This window comes from Vidua macroura, chromosome 22, assembly GCF_024509145.1.
Source record: "Vidua macroura isolate BioBank_ID:100142 chromosome 22, ASM2450914v1, whole genome shotgun sequence".
Taxonomy (NCBI): Eukaryota; Metazoa; Chordata; class Aves; order Passeriformes; family Viduidae; genus Vidua; species Vidua macroura.
The window spans coordinates 7,004,039-7,022,949 of NC_071592.1; the positions used below are offsets into that span (position 1 = coordinate 7,004,039).

The 18,911-nt window shown below is 45.3% G+C and overlaps 1 protein-coding gene across 2 annotated transcripts in view; it reads right to left on the bottom strand.

Moving 5' to 3' along the window:
* Positions 1-15,629, bottom strand: part of ARHGAP32 (Rho GTPase activating protein 32) — a 171,828-nt gene extending 156,199 nt beyond the window's left edge. For both annotated transcript variants that reach the window (XM_053996897.1, XM_053996896.1), the window contains exon 1: positions 15,579-15,629. The gene's annotated coding sequence lies outside the window, so the exon portion shown is untranslated. The remainder of the gene's footprint in view (positions 1-15,578) is intronic.
* Positions 15,630-18,911: the final 3,282 nt, after the last annotated feature.

The window sequence follows — 18,911 nt, forward strand, 5'->3', positions numbered from 1 at the left end:
CGTGTCTGCATCCACCAGCTGCCTTTTTGCAAGGAAAATGGACAATTTAAAAATGTGAGCATCACAGGAATAACAGGTCCCTGAGCACAGGACAAATCCTGCCAACTAGAACATGCCTTACTCACCCTGATCACAGAGGGTACCATGGAAGCAGCACTGCAGGAGTGCTTGGATGGAGTGCTGGTACACTGGATGCAGGAGGAAAGCAGAAAGGATGTGACAACTGAGTCAGGACTCCAGAAAGCAAAGCTCACAAAGGACTGGTGAGCTGTGCAATGACTCAGCAGGAAGAAAAAAAAAAATTATAACAGCTGAGAGGCAAGTTTTTTCAGTAAAGACAGGTACCATAAAAAAGTAAGTAAAGTAATAAAGAGACAGAAGCAGAGTTCCCAGGCTGGAATTCTGCCTGTGCACACAGAGCTGTCTCTGCTGCTCTCCATTCCCATCCTCTCCCAGCACACCTGAGCAGGCAGAGGAGCAGGAAAGCCTGGCTTTAACCCCTGCTGCCTCCCAGCACCTGCCAGGCTCAGTGCAAAGGTGATTTTCTTGGTGAGCCATGTGAGAGGAAGCTACAGCCCGGCCAAAAGTCAGGAAAGCAGAGCAGACAGAGTGCCAGCCTGGGGAAGCCAGGGAAAGGAGCAGGAATGTGGCAAAGCAGGAGAGCCAGCCTGCTGCCCTGCCAGGCCCAGGAAAGTGGTCAGGACAGGAAGGTGACAGAGCATCCCTGCATCTCCTGAGCATGAAATCCCACCTCCAGCTTCTCCTGCATAACTTTCCAGGAGGGCTCTGCCATAACTGTTGAGGCTCAACAGATCCTCCTGGAATGTAAGATTAAATGTAATCTGCAAAACAGAGATAACATGCTCCAACCAGATGGATGAGCAAGACAAGTTGTGCAGATTTCACTGCTCAGTTTGAACATATTCTCACTCACACTCTCCTTTGCAAATCTTTATGCAAATAGCTTTTCAAGAACATTTAATCCTCCACTCTCCCAAGTTATCACAGCAGCATTGCTGTCCCTTCAGTCTGGAGTCCAGAGAGACCCCAAGGCACTGGGCATCTGCCTGGCCCGAGCCAGGTGACATTCAGTGACATTTGAGCAGATGCTCATGTGCTCTGCAAGGCAGGAGCAGAAAGGAGATGGATCAGGTAACTGCAATTCCTTTCCATCATTCCTCCCTGGCAAACCCAATCCCTTGAAAAGCACTGTCTTATCTCTGCCTTTTGAATCTCACCTGGCCTGGTTCCACTGGTGTCAATTCTGCATCTCTGCTACCACTATGCTTCTGCACCAGGGTAATAAAAGAGGAGAGGATGCCAACAACTCCTCTGTGCAGCACAATAACTGTGTAATTGTGTTGGCTGGAGCAGGGAACTATAAAATCAGAGGGGAGGGGAGAAAAGGGCAGCTGAAAGGTAACAGCACTAGGAATGATACTCTAAATGTTCTCCTCTGCCACCACACCACCCCTGTTAGCCAACACAAGCTGTGAAACTACTGAGAAAATTAACCTCTTCAAGGCAAGGAAAGCTGGGGCTTCATGACTGGCACACAGAATTATGTGTTTTAGAAGAGAGAGCAGTGAGGATTCAAGGGGGACCATGGCCTGGTATATCACAACCAGTAACAGTTAAAAACAGGAAGCCAGGGTGAGGACAATCACAACATCTGCAACGTCCTCCTGACATCTGTGTCAACATCCAGACCCCCAGGCCCTCAGGCACAGCTCAGGGGACTCAGGGGTTGGGATGAACAAAGACAACCCTGCTGAAAATAAACCCCACCTTTCAACCCTCTTTCAAAAGACCAACAGAATAAAATAAAAAATTTTTCCCTGAAGTAATTTTTCTACTTGAGCCATGCAGCTCTTCACAATTAAGTCAAAATGTTCCTGTAAAACAGCTATTTTTGTTACTCCTTCTTTAAAAATGGTGTAAATAATGCAGAAGAAGACTCAGCACTGCCTTAGTCAGTGAAGTCTGGAATAAAACCCAAGAGTGCCAGCTGCTGTCCGTCCTCCATAAAAGCCTTCTCTCCATACAACATGACCATGGACACTTTTTTAACCCATGCTGACAACCTGTTTGCACACAAACACTGAGAAACAACATTCCCCCTCCCAGGAGTGCCTAAAACGCTGTGGTTTGGGGAAAGGAGTAGCTGGGAAGGGCTAAGGAAGCATAAGATACATGAATTGTTTATTTTCAGTATGACTGAACACTTCATTCCAGTTGTATCACAGTAGAGGCTGGAATATTTCACTGCAACCTTCAATTGTCCTGACTCATGCTGTCAGTAATAAAATACCCTCTTGGGAAAACAAATAAATAGACAAATGATTTGGTTAAGTACCTACCAGTGAAAGCACACTGGCCATTATTTTGAAGGCATTTAAAAAGGTTGCAGGTGTGATGTGCTAGAGCAAGTGATGAAGGGATTTACAGCTCTGTCACTTTTACAAGGACAAAAAAAAAAAAAAAAAAAAAAAAAAAAAAAAAAAAAAAAAAAAAAAAAAAAAAGTGTGGAGCAGCTTTTGAAAGGATTTGTCTCAAGCACCCAAAGGGTAGTCTGGAAAATGAAAGCATTTCTATTCCACTGGCACTTATGCAGAGCAGCAGGATAATGAAGTGACCGGGCTATTGCCCTTCCCAAAGCAATGAGATCTTGCAGAAAGTAGCACACGTTAATCTCAGTGCCCAGGGAAAGGGCACTAAACAGTGCTCTGCCAGCCTCTTACCCCCTCTCTCAGTAACCAGGATCATTTTTGAACTGACATCTGCAACAGAGACTTTTTAGTGCATAATGAGTAACTCGGCAAAAAGGCTCTGAGAGAATGGGTAAAAATATAGTGAACAAAGGAGTAAAATTACATGATATAATGCAGCCTCAGTGAATAGGGCAGCCTGACAACAGTACTTTCAAAGACTCCTGGTGAGGATGTGACTTACAGAGCCATGGAACAGGCAATGAACCATCCCGGAAGAGCACCTGCTCCTTGCTCCTACTACCCCCACACTGTCAGAATGCTCAGAAAAGACAGTTCCTCTTATAATCAGGGCAGGGAAAAGTCCAGTGCAACAAAAATTAGTCTGTAACCATCCCGAAATCTTCTTGCCAAAGAGGACTGGGATTTCCTCTGGCCGTGATGCGGGCGTTACAATCTGACTGATCCAGGAGCTGAGTCTCTCTCAGGTCATGGGAAGGTTCATTCCTGTGCCAGGCTCCTCTCCCTGCTCTCCCCAGAATGGGCTGGTGGCTTCCCACCGGGATGTGACTCGCTGATCGGTGTCTCCCTCTCTGCTCCCAGGCAGTTCACAGAGTGAGACTCTATTCCATGTGACAGCCCAAGCCACAGCTCCCTCCCTCCTCTGAGGTTTTTCATTCCCAGAGACAAATGAGCTCACTTGAAATATTCTCTGCAAACTTTGTACAGAAATCAGGGGTGGGTTTTTAAAAATATTTTTTCCTTATTTGGAAAAACATTTCATAAACCATGGAGACACAAAACAGGTTGTGTTGGGAGGGAGCTTAAAGACCACCCAGTGCCAGCCCCTGCCATAGACAGGGACACCTTCCACTATCCCAGGCTGCTCCAACCCCTGGCCTTGGGCACTGCCAGGGATCCAGGGGCAGCCACAGCTTCTCTGGGCACCCTGTGCCAGGGCCTCACCACCCTCACAGAGAAGAATTTCCCCCCAGTATCCCATCCAACCCTGCCCTCTGCAGTGGGAAGCCATTCCCCTTTCTCCTGGAAATCCTGGCACTCCAGGATCCTCAAACTAAATATCTCTAAGCTATCTAAGTGACCTCTTCAAGCTTGCTCTGCTTTGTTTTTCATGCAGTAACTGAACAGGCAACACAACCCAGACCTGATGCCTCCTCTTATGTCATGGAAAACCCACAGGAGAGAGCATGGTTAGTGGAAAAGACAAACCTTTCTGCTCCTGAATGGAGAATGATATCTTTTTGTATTCCCATTATATAATTAAAGCTTTCAACACACTTTTTTATTGTAAATGCAGCAGTAATTAAATATGTTCTCTAAAATAACATGATTTTATTTTCCCTTGCAAGCAGATCCAGTGCACAGCTAGAACAGAAGATTTTCTGCCACACAAAATGTGTCTGCACGTGAAGCTTTCTGTTAGACCACACTCACACCATGCCAACACTTCCCACTTTCCCAGCTCCCACAAACAGCCAGCACCAACCCTTTGCACACAAAGCAACACAGTGGGAATGGTGACAGAAAACAGGGAACCAGCCCCTTTCTCAGATCTGATTTCTGTTTTCCCCTGACATGCTGCCACACACTCATTATGGCACAGAGAGCCAGTCAGGGTCAATTCACTTCTGTAAGCACACTCAAGTAGCAAAAAGCATCATTTTTATGAAGTTCTGAGGCTCATGACAGTGGCAAAAGGTATCCCTTGGTGTGCTTGTTTTTCCTTCTTGTTCTGTTGGCACAGCAAGTGTCAAACATCAGTGGGTGCTGTTTCTCTGATTTACTGACTATGGAGAGTGTTTTAGGAACACTTTTTTAGGGAAATGGGGAATATTTGGGAAAGGATATTTGAGAGACAAGGCATCAGTAGCCTTATAAATACTTTATTTATGGCACCAGCAAAAGCAAGAGTATTTCAACCCATGAGAGTACATACCTGGACATATTCTAATGTACTCATTGGCTGTTGGCTTCCTTTGAATTCCTTATTTCTCCAAAGAGAGCTGTATCACAATTTTTAAGAAATACACGTGCAAAGGTAAAATCAAGAGTGGGCAAACAACAGTATCCAGAAAGATCTGCAGTTTCTGTTTCAATATTCCCCCTCTCAAACAGTGCTGAACACACAAAAGCTTCTTCCCAAACCAGTATTTCCTGTTTGTTCCCTGTGCTGCACAGGTGACTAAGCTCCCTGCTGATCAGCACTTTCAGAACCTGATGGATGATGATAACAGACCTTTAAAGTCCCAGCTCCTGCAGGAATCTCAACACTCTGGCCAGAGCTTCCCACACATGACTTGGCAGCCAAAGGGGCTGGAGCACAGAGAGCCCAGCAGGTGACACCTCCAAAGTCCATCCAACACCACAGCATCCATTTCACCCATAACGGCACAACTCCCTTTTAACAGGAAGCAGCAGTCTGAGGTTATTTCCCATGAGCCTTCCTGTTTCTGTGTGCCCAGACTTTGCTTTGTCCTTAGCAAAGTCCTTAAGCACCAAGGAAATTTCTGCATCTGCACAAGAGAGAACAGGCCAAAAACCTTACCTTCTGTTCTTTTATGAGCCACTGGGGATTTATCAAAAATGTTCCCTAAGCAGAGGCACATCCTGATTCAGAAAGGGGCCAGATACTAATTAAACATCCAGTGTGTGCAGCAGCAAGGGTTTTACATCTCAGTGGTGTCTGTTTCCGATGCCATATCCAATGTCTATTCCTTGTTAGCTGTAACCAGATCCAAAATCTCATTTACAAAGTCTGCATCAGGCAGAGCAGCACCTTTTCTCGCAGTGACACTGTGGAGTTCATGAAACTTGTTACACACTCCGAAGTCAAGGTGGTATTTCAGTTATTTCAACAGGATACATAAAAATAATCAAAAAGTACAGATCCAAGTTGCTGTCATTTCTCTGTGGGAGGCACAGAATAACTCCGTAAGGCAGGGAACGTTATCCCAGTGCCTCTTCCAGTACCTGAACCTCCCCCTTGACCCAGGCAGAAGGGAAGATGAGGTTACCTGCTGGTCCTCTACAAATATTTATAAAGCTCTACACAGAGCAGGAGATGCTGCCACAGAACGTCACAAATCTGTGTGAAGCTGTACTTGAAATCCCCTCCAAAAAGAACAAGTGTGTGCACATTTAACAACATGCATGCAGAAAAAATGTCCTGCTGCTGGTTCTCAAGGAGCTGAGGAGAAATGGGGAAATATTTTTAGTGCCAGACCAACCCCCAGGACTTCCAAGACCTGTACAAATGCCCTTGGGACTGACCATGACCATGAATTATAAGCACATTAAAACAATGTTAGAATTTCTCACCATTTCACTGCAAGTCTCTCAGCATTTCATATTTTCAAAACTGCAGTCATGGAGTCAAACAGTAATGAAATATTCTCAGTTTTCAGTATAATTATTAAATTGTCTTGTGAAGGAAAGGTGAATAACGTAACACATCTTGCACTTAAAAACTCAAACTGGAGGGCAAGTAAAATTATAATCAAAGCACACCTTGAAAGGCATCAATTTTAAAGTCAGACTTGTGATTTTCAGTAACTCGATTGCTGTTTTTTAAACGCTGGAGGGGTCAGTCCTACCACAGATGAAAAGTCACTACAAAAGGTGAGCATTTCTTTAAAATGAGTCCTTGGGTGCAGAAATGAAGTGTTTTGCTCCCTCTTCTCAGGCTCAGGGGCCAGGAGTCAGTGCTGGACCACAGGGACCCTTCACTCCTCTCCTCCTGAGGTGGCCACGGGCCCTGAACAAAGGAAATTCAACATCAATGGACAGAGGAAAAGCCAAAACCCTCCCTGGGAGATGACAGGAACATGTTTGAATCAAACAAATTTCAGGCACAAGTGCAAACTTATAAAAGGTCAGTTCACTGCACTAGAAAAACTAAACAAGTACATGAAGGAGAAATCCATACTGCTTCCACTCATGGACGTGTTTTCCATTTTGAAGGGGAAGGGGGAAGGAAGGGGAGGAGATGCAATACATGCAACTGCATTTTATCTTTTTCACCCTACTCTTGTGTATACACGTAATTTTAGTAATTTTTAGTCCATCCCAAAGGTACTGCATTCTTCTAACAGCACTGCATGGCAGCTCTGAGACAGGCCCTCTCTTTCACCCAGCTTTATCTCATTCCTTCATCTAACAGCTGCTCCAAAAGCCAGTCAGATCTGCCAATGCAGCACTTGTGAAGGAAGAATAGAAAATATACGATTACCTCATATTGCTCCAGATACTTTTTCTCTTCTGATGCTTGGTTGTGCTATTTGCTAGGAGAACTAACCCCGCTGTACACAGATATGAAGACTGAACACAAAGACAACACATAACTGAAAATACACTGGACTTTTCTGTTGTTAATTTCTGCCATGATGGTTTATAAAATGTAAAGAGCAGAGCTCACAGGGTGTGAGGAGTGAGTTTACAAGGCATGAAGAGAGTCAAATAAAAGCCTGAAAAATAGTTTACTAAGTCAGCTTGAAATTTTCACCTTCCAGTAATGTTTTCCAGCAATTTGCCATCACAGCCAGGTGGTGTTAGCACCCAAGTACATCATTTTTAACACCCTTCCTACTGCTCAAAGGAGCAGAAAGTGCTGCAAAGGCCCAGGAGGAGGTTCCCACCGCTGAACCAGCAAGATGTACTTTCACCATTGTTTTAAGCCACTGAAGTCTGCAATTATAGAGCATTCCTCATGTGTCATTAAACCTGTCCCCACAGAATCCAGAGGAAAAGTGCATGGTAAAATCCCTAAGCGGTACCACACTCTCTCAAAGGGCTGTGCTCCAGGAGGTAGGAGATGTTCTGAAGCACATTGGAGCTAGAGAGCACAGGGAGCAGAGCCACTGATAACCCATGGAACTGTTCGTTCTGCACAAATACACTCCTTTTTGGGTCCTCTGGCTGCAAATTAACCCATCCTGGCTTTCTGAACGCACACAAAACTCATCTTCACAGCAGCAGGTTTAAAGCCCTTCCCTGCAGCCCTCCAAGCCAAGGCCCGGCCAAGCCCTCAGTGCCCACAGCCGATGGAGCTCAGGGCTCTGTGCCGGCAGGGCTGGGCACCAGAGCCAGCCCCAGCAGCAGCTGCACTCCAGCTTGCAGCCCTGCTCCTGCTGCTCCTCAGCCAGCCCCAGCAGCAGCTGCACTCCAGCTTGCAGCCCTGCTCCTGCTGCTCCTCAGCCAGCCCCAGCAGCAGATGCACTCCAGCTTGCAGCCCTGCTCCTGCTGCTCCTCAGCCAGCCCCAGCAGCAGATGCACTCCAGCTTGCAGCCCTGCTCCTGCTGCTCCTCAGCCAGCCCCAGCAGGGCCCGGCGTTCCCAGCCCTGCTCTGCCCTGTGCGGCTCTCTGGGCTGTTCTGCAGCCAAGCACAAATCCCACTTCTGACTGACTGCACGATGGCTCATCTGAAACCCATTCAGAGCGTTTGTAACCATTCTTGCTCTGACATTCCCCCGCCAAACAAGACACAAGAAATAAGGAAAATCAGAATCAAGGAGCTGAATTCTTGAAGGGAAATCTTTATCTTCACAGAGTCCTGTGGCCAAGTGGCTCAGATTTTCCTTTGCCAATGGTTCCAACCTGAGCACTGAACTGAGTAACAAATTCTCAGGGAAATAAAGTTCTCTTCTGAAATTCATAAGCAGCAAAGCCAAGACCAGGATTGATGTTGTCTGCACATCCAGCAGCTGTGCAGACCCAGCAAATCCCACAATTCTTGCTAAAAGGACAGTGACAGCAGCAGCCAAGTACCCTCTGTCTACCAGCCCCAAATTGTGAGAAGAACAGAACAATGAATGAAAGGAGTTTTGCCTTTTTGTCTGTGAATTTTGAGATTTAAAAGTGTCCTGAATATGTATTTTAAATGAGAAAAGAGGTGATCCTGGGCCTAAAAAGCAAGAAACGGTCAGCACAAACAGGCTCCATACAAAACAGAACCCTGTATTCAGGGTCTGTCAGCATCTGGAATTATTTGTAAGCAGCTGCTCCTGAGAACTTCCATGTGTGGTCAAGCACAGAAAAGGGAGAATGTGCTCAAACCCAGCAACATTTGCTAGAGAAAAGGTTTTTGTGTGGTTCATGTGTCTCCAATGTTTGTTCACACTGAAGAGGGGAGAAAAACTGTATTATTTCTGCAAGTCATCAGTCCAGCACACAAGGGAAGAAGCAGCATCTCTGCCAAGCATCTACTGCTCCAGAACTGAGGAAGAGCCTTTTTTGTCAACTGCAGAGACACCACTAGGAAACTGGGGGAAATGAATTAAAAATGAGGCATGAACTTTGCACAGAAAGGGCTGTAAGCTGGGCAGATATCCAGTGAGATCTAACATACAGATTCAGGCAGATTTCCATGAAGTATGTGACAAAACTCTTATCACCTCGCTAAGGCTAAAAACACTGCATAAACAAAGTCCAGGAGCACAATACAGCTTCAGAATCAACACTTGGAGTTTTGGTTCATTCTGTGCTGCTTATATATATACATACATACATACATGTATATAAATATATATATATATATATATATATATATATATATATATATATATATATATACACACAGGAACTGTGAGAGTTCTTCTTCATTTTGGTTCTGTTTTAAAGAAAAAGCTTCCCGTTTTGCACTCAGAAGCGATCAATTGTGCATGCTTTTATAAGAAGGGAAAAATGCAATTCAGGTGTCCATCTGCATTCCTAAACCAGACCATGAAGTGTGTCATTTTAAAACAACAAACTTCATTAGAAACAGCAAACTTTTTTAGGGTGAAGCTGGTAAGGAAAGCCAAGGCAAGGAGGTAAGGAAGTTTCAAGTGCTCCAGGACAAAACTGTGCCTGCACATTGCATTAACTGTGAGAGAAAAAGGAAGGAATTGGTATGTCAAACAGAGCTTTTTCCCCACAAGAACTTCACTTGTGGTGCTGGGAGCTGTCACAGCAGTTTTTCCAGCAGCATAATTATCTCCCTATGAAACTTGCTTCCCTCTCCAGAGTCCAGTGGGGAAAAGGAGGGGTTGTTTGTCTTTTCTTTCCAATAATGAACCCCTGGCTGGCAGCCTCAGCAGCTCTGCTGTGTCCCAAACTCATGCTGGCTCCAAGGCTGCAGATGGAAGCTCAGCTCCTCCATCATCCCAGCAACCACATCCCAACATGTCCCATGAAGAATAACTCTGGGCTTTGCCAGAGCAGCTCCCACACAGGAGCAGCAGAGCTCTGACACTTTCACAGCTTCCCAGGGGGATTTAAGGATCATATAGGGAAGAGGCTTGTTAATCTCATCATATTGCTCCTGCAAAAAGTGATGAGCAACCGTGGCAGTATTAAACAAATGAGTTTGTACACTAAAAAACTTAACACAGCTTTGGTTAACCTTCTGGGCATGAATTTAATGGCTCTCTGCAACCACAAATACTGGGATTTAAGAAAGACCATTCTCTGAAATTGATATCTGGTGTGTGTTGTCCTTGTTTCCCCCACCGTTAATAGCGACCGGAGATTCCCAGCCCATGAAAATCTAAGTGCTTTTATGTGTGCCCAGGAGCAGCTCCCCTGGTACCACATGGAGTGGGAAAGTCCCTTTAAATGAAGCTGTCAACACTGAGCATCAGATGAGACCCTGCACGATGAAGACATCAGCATAGTTTCCCCTTCTTATTTTTCACAAGCCATGCCTTGTTTCTGGCTAGGCAAGTCCTCCAGCCAGCCTGCTCCCCTCTCAGTGTTCCAAATGAAACCAATTTAACCAATTTAAAAGGCTCAGATCTGCTCCTACACTCTAGCTGTTCCCTGGGCTGACACCACCAAGAGTTGGTTTTGCAGCAGATTTTGCTTATGCAAAAGTATGTTAAGAGGAGTCACTGCCTTTATCCTCACAGGAGAGTGCCCAAGTATCCAACACCTGGTATCAAATTTGTTATAACACATGCCCAAGGTCAAAACCCACTCTTATTTCAACTGTAGCAAAGGGTTTGCTGGGTGCTTGATGCCATTGAAAGTTCTTCTAAAGGAAAACATGAAAATCTTGTCCTGGTCCCTCTTCCCATCACTCCAAATTATGAGATTTGCTCAGAAACCATGAAAAAAAAATGTACCAAGTAGTTAAAAGTGCTCTTTTTATTTACCTTTTGACTCTCAATTGCATGGACTTTGGGGTTGTCAAAAGTTTTCTCCTTTATTAGAGCAGAAAGCTTTCATCATTATTAGAATACAAACAGATTTTCACAGAGCCACTGTAGGCAAATGCACTTAAAATAGTTGGATATTTTATGTAAATAGCTTTTAAAAAGCATGGCATGCACTGGCCCAGCACATTTGCACTCCCAAAACAGAAGCCAGCACAATGCAAAGAGATACAATGCTCATTTACAAATGACATTTATCTCATACAGCAAGCAAAACTATTCCACTAAAGTATCAGTAAGAGCAAATGCACAGAGAACAGCAGACCTAAAAGGTTTGGAAATATTGTATTTATTATTTCTGAAAAAGGTTTGTGTGGTATCTTGTTATATTTCACTTCTAAAAGGACAAAGCCTCCTGAAATACACAAATGAAAACAAGCGGCCAGAGAATCAAGTCTGTTTGCACGGTTAAAATACTCCTTAAGGGCTGAAATCTCATCTGCCACATTCCAGTCCTGAACAAGGTTTGGAGCACTAATTTATAAACCCGGGGGGAAAAAATTTTGAGAAATCCTTGACTATTCAACAGCCCTGTGAGTAGGAAAATCTCTGTACAACGCACAATGAAAGGGAGAAACTCCAGCCCGCTGGTGTTCATTAGTGTCACACTCGGAACAGGGACATGCACCCAGTGATCCAGTGAAGAGTCACAGCCACAAAACTGCCCCTTCCAAGGGTGGTTAAATCCCACCGGGGCTGCACACTGCACTAAATCCATCTGCCAGGAGAAAGCAACCACCACCACTGCCTGTGTATGAGCTCTGTGTCCAGGAAACATCATCTCTTATTCCAGAAAAGCCACAGGATCTCCCAGCTAAAACTGCCCCCAGCTTGAACTGTCTGAAACAAGAAACAAAGAGCTGAGTTAAACTCTCGTCAATGCTAATGAACAAGGGCTTTCTGGTCTTAGCATTATGGGAAGTATCAGGTTGGAAATCCTTCCCCAAGCTGGATTAACTTGAGAATTTAGACCTTTGAGGAGCCTCGGAGTGAACCTGGAGTACGTCTGTAACCCAAGGAGCAGCAATGCTGTGTCACTTCTGGATGCTTCAGGAGTTTAGTCAGGTGTGGGACCTGCTGACGGGAGAGGCCAGGCCCAACCCTTTATAAATGCAGCAATCTGACACAGATGATCCAACACATCCAGCCTGTTCCTGGGCACGCCTGGCTCTGCCCAGTACAGCCACTGCAACCAAGGGTGGCCTCTGCCACCACAAAGCTCCTCAGACCAGACTGAAGGAAAACTGGAGCAGATCTTTTAGCAAGTACTGCACTTGTACTGCTGTTTTACCCAGGGGAGGAAGCAAACTAGATTAGATGTGGATTGCATAAGGAGAGGCAACTGACGGAAAAGCAGGTGTTACATCACCTCCAAGGTGTCCCCAGAGGTGCTGAACTCACTCCACAGTCCTTCCTTTCAGAAGGAGTGAACACAGGATGTAAGAGAAGCTGGAATACAAATGGTGCCTTAAAGCAAGGTACCAAGTTCAAATTCCTACCCTCCTTCTCCTGTCATCCCCACTCTAAATCACACTGGATCTTCCCATCAACCAAATGAGCAGCTGGCAGTGTGAAATGCACCCAGGTGCTGAGGGTCATCCCTCAGCTTCTTTCTGGATCCCCAATTCAGGCATGTTTGCAAGCTCCAGAAACAGCACACACCACCTCCTCCAACAAATACACAACAGCGAGCAGCTGAGTAGCTGCACCTCTCCATCCTAAGGAGCTGAATGGAATTCTAGAAATGCCCACTCCTTCTCAGCCCTGCCACTGCATCCTGTCACTATTCCCAATATGAAAGAAAAAGTTGTACATCTGCCTATTTTTTCTTTTTACATGAAAAGACACCGGAGTCTACCCTGCTCTGACTCAACAGCTAATGAGCTGCCTGCTTTGGTCTTGAGGCTCAGGACTAGGAAGCTCAGCTCCCACCCCAGTTCTCCTGCTTTTTGTCCATCACATCCACCATTTCCAACTCGCCTTATCTCTCCTTTTCACCAGGGATTCTGTGGGGTTTTTTTCCTCTTTTCTTCTGGCTGATAACTGAATGGAACCTGGGAATAACACTGCTTTTTTTTCAACATAGGTGAAAACTAAGGATTTAATTCCCTTTAATGACAACTATCAGGAGCAGAATATCAAAAGATTAAACTGTGGTCCCTGACACCAGAGCAAGAAGTTTTCATAAAGTATCAAATAATAAGGAGGAACAGTTCAACACAAAGGAAGACTAAACCAAAAAGCTTGACAAAGCGGGATTAAATTATTATTTCTGTATTTTTGATATAAATACTGAGGGTATGTCACAGAGGACATTGTTACACTCGTTGTTGCAAAAAGACCTGGGGGAGCCAAGGACGTGCTCACTAATGTACTGATAAAATTGTCCCCTCCTTGCAATAAGAAAAGATGTGGGTTATTTTCCATGGAAAGCATCCCGGGGGGCCGGAGCTTGGGAAAGCTGTGTGCTGGAGCTGGAGGGCACACAGAGGTCAGGAGGACAAGCTGCTCACGAGCAGGGGACACGCTGTGACACCCAAGTCACCCCAGGCTGCGCTGTGCCGAGCACCAGGTCCGAACATTAATCCCCCAGCCTGGCTCGGAAGATGCTCCCCATCCCGGGAACATACATGGCTCTGCCCCTGTCCTCCCAACCACTGCCCTGGCACCAGCTCAGCACTGCTGCTTTCTGTCCCTCTTCCTTCCAGTCCCAAAGCCACTGCTATGAGTAGGGCAAGGACTCTGCAGCCCTCCAATGTGCCACTCAGAAAAGGACATTTTTCCTCAAGAAAATCTGCATCAGCACAGCACGTTCACTTTGACATCAATAACCAGCAAACTGCCCGCACTCCAAGCATCCATCAGGAGCACTGGAGTGAGAGCAGGAAGTTAAAAATACTCCTATAATCCTGTTAAATGCAAGCTTTGCTTCCAAAAAACAATACCAATTTTATCTCTGCGCTGAAAGGCAGGACATGAGCAAGAGATCTGCATTCAGAGAGTCAACCATAATAAGCTCATCCTTAGTTCTGTCATACTCTGGACTCTCTGCAGAAGTGACAAAAAAGGGGATGCCACTGCCAGAACTAAAACCTATTTAATCGGCAGACTTCATGGATGACAAGATCCATTCGGAGGAAAACTGCATAGATTTTATCAAACCACTGCTAAACTGTCTTCAGCCAGAAACCTCATGCTGCACATACTGACATTGCCAGCTTCTCACAGCTCTCATTCCCAAGGGAATTCACACCAAACACAAATCCTATAGTTCCTACTTACAATTCCCTCTGGCAAGCCTGTGGCTCTATCCTTGGGTAACAACATATTGCCAATATATTGCATTTTGTGCTTTTTCCATAACAAAGGAAGCCAGGGAGTGTAAAGCCTTCAGCATTAGCACACTAGACACAGTCACTTTTTAAATACAGTTTTGTTTCCAAGTAAGTGGAAACAAAATTTTCCAACTACCTTTCTCACAGTGCCCAAGTCAAATAATGAGTAGATATCCAGCAGCAGCTTTCCTAAGGATAAATATTTCAAGGAAGAAAGAAAACACAGACAAATTCAAAGAAATTTTGCAGTACTGATGTGAGCTACTCTCCTTCAGTTTCTGGCAGTGTAAGTGAAGTAGGAGGAGTCAGCAAAAATTACCAAGACTTTGCTGATAATGTGTTAAACAGTGAAATAAGAACCTGTGTCTCCAGCTTCTGGCACCTTGGTTCATAAATAACTTCTGGTGTGGTAAAACCACCTCGATCTGTAACCCAGTTAGGTGGTAACAACAAATTTTAAATGATACCGGGTCCACAGCTCCCTCCTTTTTACCCCAGCAGTAAATATTTATTCACTCTCAGCCCTGAAGTAGAAAATCCCAACTGAACTGCAGCAGCACCAGGCATACTTCCTATCAGACACAGCACAAACCCGAGCCCAGGGTGAAGGAGATGATTTGCCCTGAAGATAATCAGCACTGCCTCATTCCACAAGAATTTTAACAACACACACAAGATAACCTGGCCCTCCAGAACTACTGCTCCTAAACCCATATCCCATCAATAGCTCTTAGTTATCCATTAGAAAGGAAAAAAAAAAAAAAAAACCGCTCAGCAAAGAGCCCTTGTGACTATTGCTGCTTTCACACAAAGTACACACATTGTGCACTCCTCTCTGTTATGCACAGGATATAGTACATTTTTTAACAGAAAAAATGCATTTTCTGTCATGCTCATAACTGCATTCTACACACTTTACCCGAAAATGCCTCAAGGACTGCTGTCACAAAAAGGACAGGATGCAAAATTAGACTTTGTCTGCTTTCTGTATGCTGGTGGGAGCTACACAGTGTAATGTGGCTGAAGTAGGCAATTAACCTTTCTCCATTCAAACGCTCAACCATTTAAAACACAGAGTCATTTACATGGGTTAAAAAAGACAGCAAATATTAAAATGAACTTGCATTTGCTGGGTGGAAACACCACGCTTGCCTTCCTTAATCCCGCTCTACATTTTTATCAGGCATCGCCGGCTCTGACCAAGTGTGAAACAATTACATCTCTCGGAGATACGGGCTCAGCACGCCATTGATGAGGGTTAAAATAAAGGAAGGGAAAGGAGGCTCGTCGCGGAGGAGCGTCCTGAGGGTACGGCTGGCACTGACCTGTGCGATCCATCGAGGCCGCTCCCGGCTCCGGTTCCGGCGGTGCCCGCGGCGAGCGCGGCCGAGCGGCTGCCAGGGAAGGCGGCGGTGGCGCCGGTCCCTCCCTCCATGTTGCGTGTACGGCACACAGCGAGCACAGAGAACGCAGCACAGAGCACACAGCACAGAGCAGAGCACACACGGCGCACTCGGAGCCGCTGCCCCAGCGCGATGGAGCTGCCGGGGGGAGGAAGGGGCAGCGGCTGGGGCAGCGGCTGCTCCCGCGCCAGCCCCGCCACGATGCTCCGGAGCCCCGCGTTTAACCCCCCCAAAAAGGGGTGTTTATAAAGGAAAAGCACAAGGCAGCTCGCGGATCTGAGCTCCCATCTTGCCCTCCCTCAGCAGCACCGATTCATGTTTTCCTGAGGCTGCTACAGGCATTTCAGCTGTAACCCTTTCCCGGTTGCAGGACGCAAAGGCATCTCTTGTCCTGAGCAACTCCATCCTAGTCCCTCGGGATACTCGTAGGGATGTTTTCACCTGCTCTGCATGGTTCAACCCCTAAATAACACTTACAGGTGACCAGTAAGGACTATACGAGCAGGAGTAATTCCCAGTTCTGCCAACTGGTTAACCTTGGATATATCACATTAATGTGTTTGCTGTTCTGCTTCCTCCTTTTGGAAAACAGGGTAATATTTACTGCATTCCCAGAGGAGACTTGTAAGCCTTAATTTATTTCTCTGTTTATGCAGCCAGTTTGAAAAGGAGCTGTGTAAAAACTGCTATTACAATTTCTAGTTCATACATCAAACCAGAAATGAGAAATAATTATTACAACCCAACTTTCAGATCCCATTAAAAGACTGAAATCCTTCACCAGACCACCAATGCAGCAGTGAGGATGATGAGCTCTCCATCCAACACACTGAGGTCTAGCAAATAAGAAGAAAGCCTGGATGATGGAAGACCCTTAGTCCTGGCTTGGCCATCAGCTTGTTGTGTGACCTTCATCAAGTCATTTTAATCTTTCTCTATCAGTACAGAAAGCAGAGCTCTTCTCACTTCTGTGAAACAGCCCAAGCGTATCTGTACTGTTATCACTGCTACTCCTGCCTGAAGCTCAAAGATAAAAGCTAGAATTTGTAGCAATACTAGCTATTCTCTGGTCGAAGCCCATGGAAACTCCATGTAGAATCTAAAGGTTTTGCACATAGCTCCTTTCAACAAAGTAGGATGCTGAGGGTTATCAGTGTATGTGAAGATTTGGGGGGGTGAAATTCTGTATGCTCTTTGGACTCAGCAAAACACCAAGTTCAGAAAGACAAAATTACTTCCAAAACACCACCTTTTTCTTTAAAATTCAACAGAAGAGGCTGCACAACCCCAAATTATACAGAACAATCTGTATAACTGTTCTTTTTTAGTCTGTAATGGTTGGATCAGCACTGCTTGCTAAATGCCATATAACCGAGTGACAATAACTCCCTCCGTTCACCAGCCCTGATGCCTAAGGACACAGCCAGGCCAAGCATGAGCTCAGCACTTACAGGAGACAGGGAAGATTCAAGCTTGGCAAAGCTGAGCAAAGTCAAACAGGTTATACCCGTTCTGTGCCTAGAAAGCTTAATGATCCTTTCCAAATCCCTCTTTCCCAATGCTAATTTTTCTTTGTTTCGCCAAAACAGACATGCAGGAATGGGACAACCTAAAGATAGAAGAACTTATTAGGAAACAACATGTCCATTGAGGAAAAAAAAACTGTTCTCATTTTGCATCAGTGGCTGCTGGGCTGCAGAAGCTGTTTAAACACCCTTCCTGCCCCTGGACCCCTCACCTGCAGCTCCCAGTGACAGAGACCAAGGGATATACTGGGTGGATTCATCCCAAGGATTTTATACCCCAGCTGGTGGGCTTGACCTCTAACTTGAGTGGGGAAGTTAATTCAAATTCCAAGACAGGAGAAAACAGAAGCACGCTGAGAAGTAAAGGATTTGCATGAAGTGATGGGGACAGAACCAGGGCAGAGGTCCCCAGTGGTCCAAGGCCCCAGAGCACCAAGAGAATGAGAACACAAGGTAAGAAACTCTGTGGAAATTCTCCACCCAGGTGTACTACAATAAAATACTGCACCCTAAGGTGACCACAGATAGAAGATAAACTTTTGCTTAAAGGAGTGAGACTAAAACCCGGTTCCACAGTTCCTGGTGAACAGTGTCCAATCCAAGCTGAATGAAACAGAACCAAAGCAAAACCAAAGCTGTCACTTCAGAAAGTGATAAAGCATAAAAGCACAACAGACACTGTCCACACAGCATCTGCTACAGCTTAAGGTCTACTACCCTGCTTAGAGGAGTAGAAATAGCTGTGGGGAAAACTTAGGGAAATGTATTCACTACAGCTCCAACTACCTGGAACTTATGACAAGGAGAGAGAAGTTGCATTTCAGTGCAGAGAGACTGAGCACGTGCGCTCCCTACACAGCCAGGTGTTGAGGCATGGCAGAGGATTGTGCCCTGCTGCTGCCTTGTGTTTCCATGCTGAGATCCCACCTCCAGCTCCTCCTGCCAGCTTCTCTCTCCTCATCCAGGGCTACCTGTTCTCCTGCACTTCAGCTAAAACCTGCCAAGGCCAGAACCTCTCTTGCTCTTTATCTGTACATTTTTCAGTGCAGCACAGCCTTTTTCCAAGGCCAGGGCTCAGGACTGTACAGCTAAACAGTAATAAGGATTTTGTTTCACAGCTAACTAGAATTCACCAGTTATGAGGAACACCACTGGGCATGTCCAAGTGTCACATTTAAAAAGGTCTTTAAGATGTCTCTTGGACAACCAGGCTCGAAACTGCTATGGTTTCATGTAACCTCACAGGTTTCCTGCACATGCGCTGAGTTCTTTCTGCTGGAGCTAAGTTTTGACAGTAATGAATAATTTTTCCAATGCAGACGAGATCTCTCTCCAGTCAGCTTTGCTTTTCCTCTAGTTAGGGCTTGAATTATCACAGTAACAATTACTCAAATGGGGGTTTGTTGCTGTTTTTTCTATTAGGAGAACAGAGCAGAGAGGTATCCCTAACTGCAAGCTGTAATTTGCTGTTAAAATAGGAACTGGCTTGGAAACATTTTCTCTTAATCCTTGGAGTAACGGGGCGTGGCTCAGAATCAAATTCAAAACAAAACTCCAACCTGGAAAGCTGCTCTATGACATGGCTGAGCCCATGACCAATTTGTTTAACTTCAGGTTGATAGAACTAACACGGATAATTTGATTACATAATGATTCAGCTTTCTACCACGTAAATAAATTTTGGGAAGCTGCAACAGCAACTCCTATTTCAGACAATTCTCTCCTAACA